This window comes from Brachyhypopomus gauderio, chromosome 11 (genome assembly GCF_052324685.1).
Source record: "Brachyhypopomus gauderio isolate BG-103 chromosome 11, BGAUD_0.2, whole genome shotgun sequence".
Classification (NCBI taxonomy): Eukaryota; Metazoa; Chordata; class Actinopteri; order Gymnotiformes; family Hypopomidae; genus Brachyhypopomus; species Brachyhypopomus gauderio.
In genome coordinates this window covers 14,934,309-14,941,587 of record NC_135221.1, presented here as the reverse complement: position 1 = coordinate 14,941,587, position 7,279 = coordinate 14,934,309, and the positions used below count along the sequence as shown (strand labels likewise).

The following is a 7,279-nucleotide window of genomic DNA, read 5'->3' as shown; positions in this document are numbered from 1 at the left end:
GCGGAGACAGAGGACGACTGTCAGTCTGAGTGTCCTCTCCTCAGTGCCCCTACTTAACAGGACCAGAATGAGGACCCACAGGCCAACTCTGAATCTGTGAACCAAAAACACTCTCATCCCATCGGATGCTTTACCGTCAGTGAACTCCTGTGTATTCCTACTCTTCCGATAGTCTTACTAATCTGCTACACAGTCAGCAGTTGCTCACTGGGACTGGATGCATTTGCGTTTGTGTGTTTTGAGGGTGTGTGCATGTATGTTTGTATAAGTGTGTGTGTGTGTGTGTGTGTGTGTGTGTGTGTGCGTGTGCGTGTGCGTGTGCGTGTGTGTGTGTGTGTGAGAGTGAGTGCTGTAATTACGTGACAACTACGTGGAACTACATTTCTTCGTTCAGCATTTCAGAAGACGATATTATTACGTAAGTTACGTAAGGGACGATATTATTTGCACGCGAATTTAAATGTGTTAGACATAAATATTTGCGAGCGGGGAATGGAAATGGAAAGACCACCTTCACATCATGCATGAATGATGCGCTGACCAGACCAGCAGAGTCAAGCGCGCGCCCACACGCAATGCCACGCATAGTGCTAGATAAAATTACAGAGAGAGAGAGAGAGAGAGAGAGAGAGAGAGAGAGAGAGAGAGAGATGGTTAACCATTCGAAGCTCACACAGGAGCGTTTAAAGGGAGCGGCGGTGTTTCTTGCTCTGGTAAACAACGGCCTTGATTAGGAAGTGCGGCTACTCGCTGCGCAAATTGCCCAATGGATCGGATTAGTTCTTCCCTTGGTACTCATTTCCACACAGCAACCGTTTCCCCATCTTAGCTCTAGTCGTGACTTGTTACTTGGACGCTTGCCCAACTTAATGTACTTGATCAATCCCGTTAAAAGTATAGATTTTAGCCAATGACACAACACAGTACAAAATAATTAACGTATTATTAGACATTAAGCAAGCCATACGGTAACAGAACCGTCCGACGAGTCGGTTCATCTACTAATTCACATTGTTTACACAGCACAGGAAACTGGATGCTGTGGTTTCTTGTGTCACCTACTTTGGAGCCCTCTCGTCCACCTGGCCTACAACTGAGCGGCACTTCCAAAAATTAAACTCGGATGTCGCGCCGCTAAGAAAATATATTAAAGCTCCAGAGACTCTAACACGATCATCAGTGCCTGAAGTTTTCAGTCTGATCAGGGATGCTTTTCAGTTAATCAGAAAACAGGAAAGAGTCATTTTATGCAATCACATACAAAAGATAGTTAGTAGCCTGTTTTTTTAAATATTGTTATTTACTTTTTACATTTTGTAATTTACTATTTAAGCGTTAGGGCGTGTTGCAGACTTTTTTCAACCTCAGGCAAATGAAAGAAGAAAGATGCTGACGAAAGAGCCACACCTTGATCGGCACAGTAAAATAAGACGTGGACTCGAGGCCGACGTTATACTGATATGCATGTTTAAGCTTCCTCGTGAAACAACTGTGGGAACATTTAAGAAATGCTACACTGATTTAATATGCATTTGTTTTATTTAAAAGTGCAAAACATAGAAGCGGAGTCCGTGCCCAAGCAAATTCTTCATCCAGAACCACTTCTGAAAAAGCAACCACGTCTTTTCATTTCCATCTGGCAATTCGTGTTCACGCGGTGTTATCGTCTCGTATTTGCCCAGAACAAAGCAACACTTTGCACGAAAGATTAGGGAACAACCTTGAAGGCTGCACAAAACCTCATGTACGCTACTGTACAAGTAGCCTGTCACGAGCGTGTAAGCTGCTCTGTACGCGACGGGTTCAGGGGGGGTTTACACCCCCCTGTTCTGTGTGTACATTCTTTTAGCATTTAATACATCTCCTATTAAAAACACTATGGTATTTGTTTATTCGACTCGCAAATACCGCTCCCACAAACAAGCACACACCTGCTTTGACAATTCAATGCGTCGCTGTTTCACGCGGGCATGCAAATACCATTCAAACGATTCGTCTCGCATGTAGCCAAACAAACAGGTCGATAGGGATGGAAGCAGGTCTACCCAGTTAAACAATAATCAATACAAATACCACCGCGTGCAAATCTCTTTAATTTGCAGGCTGTACCCTGCCGTAGTAAGGATACTCAAGCCCCGGTTACTGTACGTAGTAGTGTGCATGATAATTGGTTATGGAGAAATCCAGAAACCCCCTTTTTCGCTTCGTCCTATCGTCCCAACTTTCTCTTTTAACTGGTTTGGTAAGATTCGTACTTACAGATCAGGACCCCGGGTAGTTTAACAGGCGAATCTCTGCATCAGCACCATTTCCTTGGAGTGTTCCTGATAACCGAACCGTTTTTTACGCCCTTTCAGTCACACCGGGGACCTCTTTTAAACCGCGCTGCATCTGCGGACGACGACGTGGGTTTCGCTCCAGCACCACCACACTTCGAACAGCTCCATTGACGTCATTGCCCACAACCCAAACGCCACGCCTTTAAGATAATGATCGTCTCCGATCCACCAACCGCCTGCTCAGGTCTAAAACCCCACCCAACACACTAGCCAACACATTTTACAACCTCTAACAAGACTGTCATTTAGGCTTCTCCTATTTTTCACTTTGTGGATAGAATATGGGGAATATGGGATATGTTAATGAAGTATAAATTAAAAAATTCTAAACTTAATAGCCTCTTTTTTGCATGACTGTTTGATTTAATCATAACGATTGATTGAAAACCAGAAACTCAAATTCCCACAAGGCGCTGCCAGTGAGTCGCATCTGCTGTCCTGTTTCCATGGTTACCTTCGAAGTCAAGTCCTCCACGCAAGCCTGACTTGCTGAGTGTTGTCAAATAGTTATCTAGGTTGCTAGCTAGCGAGGCTAACTGAAGTCAAAAGTGCAGTCTAAAGTGATAGAAATGCCTTTTTAAGCAACCAAATATATATTTAGCTAATTATTTAATTCACATAATTGTAGTGACGAGTTACCAAGCTAAACGAACGAGCGAGCTGTGTTTTGCTGCAAACTCTGGCGAGGGATGGTTGTGTGGTCCGACTTCCCGATGTGTCGTTTAGCCCAAGTGTGAGTAGCGTAGAGGGCAGTCAAGAGCGCCCACCCGGTTACGGTTCACTTCCACAAACGACGCACCCGAACTTCTCCCTGAGGTCGAATATAAGTTGTCGTAAATTAGATTACTTCGAATTTTGTTTTTAAATTAAATCTGACATTTCGACTCATTCAAACGTACCAGGACATCTTTGGCTAAAGAAGCCACGAATATATGTTTCTACAAAACTTCTTCAAATTATATCTGCCTGTGTGCTGTGTGAAAAATGATCAAAAATCTCCTGGATAAACTGCTGTAAAATCCTTACACCTTCACCTAGAAGTGCCATTTATATTTGAAATGGCAGAGAAACATGTCCTTTCTTGCAGTCCCGAAATATCTCAATTCGTTTTAGAGTTATGAGCATTTGTTTGGCACTAGGCACAGAAAACTGGCCCATTGGTCCCCATATAAATTTCTCAGAATCACAATCAGCTTTGTTGAGATTGTTCTGTGTCTGTGATTGTTCTGTGTGTCTCTCACACAACCTCTTTGGTTAAGCGATAAGTTAAATGTGACCTGAACTACGACCGTATGTTCGGACGGTGCAAATCACACTAAAACAAGGTTTTTCCACTGAGAGAAGCAGTGAGAGTCACAATTATGTTTTTATGTCTCTCCCCCCTCCCCCATACACGCACGTGCACACACATACTATACATCTCTCTCCCATATTCACTCCACACAGACAGACACACACACACACACACAAACATACATACATCTCTCATACACACACATCTCTGTCCCATACCAACTCCACATACACACATAAACATACATACATCTCTCTCGCACACACATACTGTACATCTCTCTCCCATACCCACACCACACACACACACACATACACACACACACGTGGGCGCACACACACACACGCACACATAAACATGCATACATCTCTCACACACATCTATCAAAGCCACTACACAACGCACACACACACATCCTGTACATCTCTGCCACATTGGCACTCCACACACACATACACACACACACACACACACACCTCTGTCCCATACCAACTCCACACAGACACACACAAACATCTCTCTCCCATACCCACTCCACACAGACACACACACAAACATACATATATCTCTCTCACACACAACTCTGTCAAACCCACTACACACACACACATTTCTGTCCCATACCCACTCCACACAAACACACACACATAAACATACATGCATCTCTCTCACACACACATCCCTCTCAAACCCACTACACAAATAGACTTCCATCTCTTTTCAAGCACTATATTTTCTTTCTGTAAATGCAAATCTTGTTTCTCTTTACTCATCTCCCTAGATATTCCCACTACCCTGTGTGTGTGTGTGTGTGTGTGTGTGTGTGTGTGTGTGTGTGTGTGTGTACAGTACTTGTGTGGGAGGTAGTCCCACTGCTATTTTAGTTGGATATTGTTGTTTGGTCCCACTCATTACAGTTAAGTATTCTAACCCAGAATGCTAAAGCTTTCCGTAACGTAGAAAAAGTGCACATGCCATATGTCGGTGTGCATTTGAAATGATCTCTGGGTGAGTGTTTCAGTGTTTTTAAACATGGTCAAACAGAGCTTTTAGTAATGGGGATTGTGTGCAAAAAGTGGCAAGCCTTGCAGTGAGTTTATTTTCAAGCTAAAGGCAGATTTCTCCCCGTCTTCTTTGAAAAGAAATGGCGGATATACGTGTAACACAGTGCACAGTGTGATAGATTAAGACAGTATTATAGTGACATTTCAATGAACACACACACACTCTCACACACACACTCACACACACACACTCACACACTCACACTTGGACTATTTGGCAAGTTATCCAACCCAGTCTATTTTTTCATCTTGTCTGACTCATGTTCTGCTCTGTCTGCTCTTATCTGCTTCTATAGCTCAATTGCCTTTACTGCAACGGTAAATCATGATTTAAAAATAAACATCATTTGTCTACCTATGTATCAGTACCTGATGCTGTTTTCCAATCTTTCTTCACCTTACCATTTCTGCTGCTGACCCCTTAACACACACATGCCCACACACACACACACACACTCAGCCGGCGTGATTATGAATATAGGTCATATTTCAGTGCCATGTGCAGCTCCCATTGCTCTTGAAACTATCCCTGTTGATTGATTGAATTTTTCTGTGGCTGGCAACCAGTGCTGTAGAAACAGAGAGGGTGATCTCTTCCACCCCACAGTGGGAGCAGACTACACCATCTACACGGCCTCCAACACACACAGGCACAGAGAGTGCATAACACACTCACACACACGCACACATACAGTCAAATATTGCTTTGCTACATGTTACTGTAACTACGTAGTGCCTACCTTAGGTCTTGTCCTCCTAGATTTAGGCTCTGTTAGGTTTGAAATGAAAGCTTACTTTCTTGAAGCAGATGTCCCTGTAATATGAAAATAGGTCTTTTCCTATTGTCATGGAGACACAGAATTTATGCTGCTGTTTCATTCAGCTTCACTGGCTTTTGTTTTTTATGTCATTTTTTGATGGTATTGGACACAGTATTACATATTATGCCTTTGGGTGAGAACCCAAATACTTGTAGGCTATAGCGTGTTTCAGGGGAGGTTGATGTGTATCTGTGTGTCTATGTGAATGCCTACAGACTTGTAGGTGTTAAACGGGGACATTTTGCAAGCAGTCGTGGCTCTGTTGAACACATCTCTGCCTGACGTTGATGTTCAAGACATCCATGACACAGTGCTTAGCCCGAGAGTGCACACCATTATTCTGCTGCGAGATCACACAGGTGTGCTCCCACCCACCTACCAAACATTACCACACCGCTACCTGCAGAGACTGTGACAGGCAGACCCCTCATGCCTGCAACTCGCAGGCTTAAAGTCCTGAAAGACATATGCAATTCCATATTAGGAGCAGACTCATTCTGCTGTGCTGATATATCAACTTCAGCATCTTCAGCCGTTATCTGTTGTGTCATGGGATTCTAAGTTCAGTATGTTCTTTGTGTTCTGTTGTGGCGTTGTTGGGCATTTTTAATGTAATCATGATGACAGTAACAGTACCTTTCCTTGGCTCTTACTGCTACATTGCATCTGACCAGTCGCAGTGCACGCACTGCTTTATCCTGGTGTCAGTGGTACTGAGCAGAAACTGGAGAGTTCTGTAGGTTGAAAGAAAGAAAGGAAAAAGCCACTTCAGGTGAACTGGAGTCAAGGTGCTTTAATACACACATGCCAGGGAGACTCTCTGTGGCAGTGTGACTCAGCTGAAGGTTACAGAGGACTTTAAATATAGTTGCATGGAAGGGATGCGTGGAATGAACAAAAGGACAGTGGTCACTTCATTCTTGTCACCTCCTTGTCTGAGACCAGACTGGAGGAGCCCAAGGCTTCTGGTCTATTTAGAATACATGAAGCACGGTGACCGTGACGCTTCCCAGGCCATTTTGTTCTTGTGTCCACAGAGAAATGGATCAAGAATATCAGTGGACAACTGCACACATTACTGGACACTGACAATCAGATCGTTTATTGAGCTTCCATGTGATCCAATGTTTTTATAGAGACCAGTTTGGTTCTTGCTGTGGATGATGCATGCAGATGTTCTGGAAGAGTTTTGGAGCAAAGATCTCCCTGACACCTTGGAGGAGCACATGAGCACCTGTCCCAGGGCCGCGCAGGACAGCAGAGACTCAGGCTTCCAACTGTCAAAGGTCTACAGCAAGTCTGAGGATCAGAGACTTTCAGTACCACCACCCATCATGCAGTGTGAATGGGAGGGCTCCCCCTACAGGACCCAGCTGGTATTTCAATTAAAGAGGTTAATGCTGACTTTTTCGGTCGCTTGACTGTTGCCATGCACTGTCACTTTTAGACGTCCTAAAGGCTCTAGTCCCAGCGGACAGTTTCTGACTACAGGATTACGTCATCAGCAATCGGCTGATACTCAATGGGAAGACAGATGGCCTTCACTGTGTAAGTGTGCGCTTACAGAAGGCCACTTAATGTAGATAGGAGTAAAGTACAGTAAAGTAAAGTACCAGATCATTAGTGTAAATCTGCATTTCTCTATCCAGTGTATTAGACCCACTGGGTTGAAGCCACAAACCTCGGTGTGACTGAAAACTGACATATAACAGTCCCTAGTGGACAAGCCTTCAGTCTGTATTACTGCTTTTGATCAGACTA

At 43.9% G+C, this 7,279-nt stretch overlaps 1 protein-coding gene across 1 annotated transcript in view; it reads right to left on the bottom strand.

Moving 5' to 3' along the window:
* Positions 1–2,432, bottom strand: part of smpd3 (sphingomyelin phosphodiesterase 3) — a 43,097-nt gene extending 40,665 nt beyond the window's left edge. The window contains 1 exon segment of the mRNA XM_077022257.1: positions 2,260–2,432. The gene's annotated coding sequence lies outside the window, so the exon portion shown is untranslated.
* Between the last annotated feature and the right edge of the window lie 4,847 nt (positions 2,433–7,279).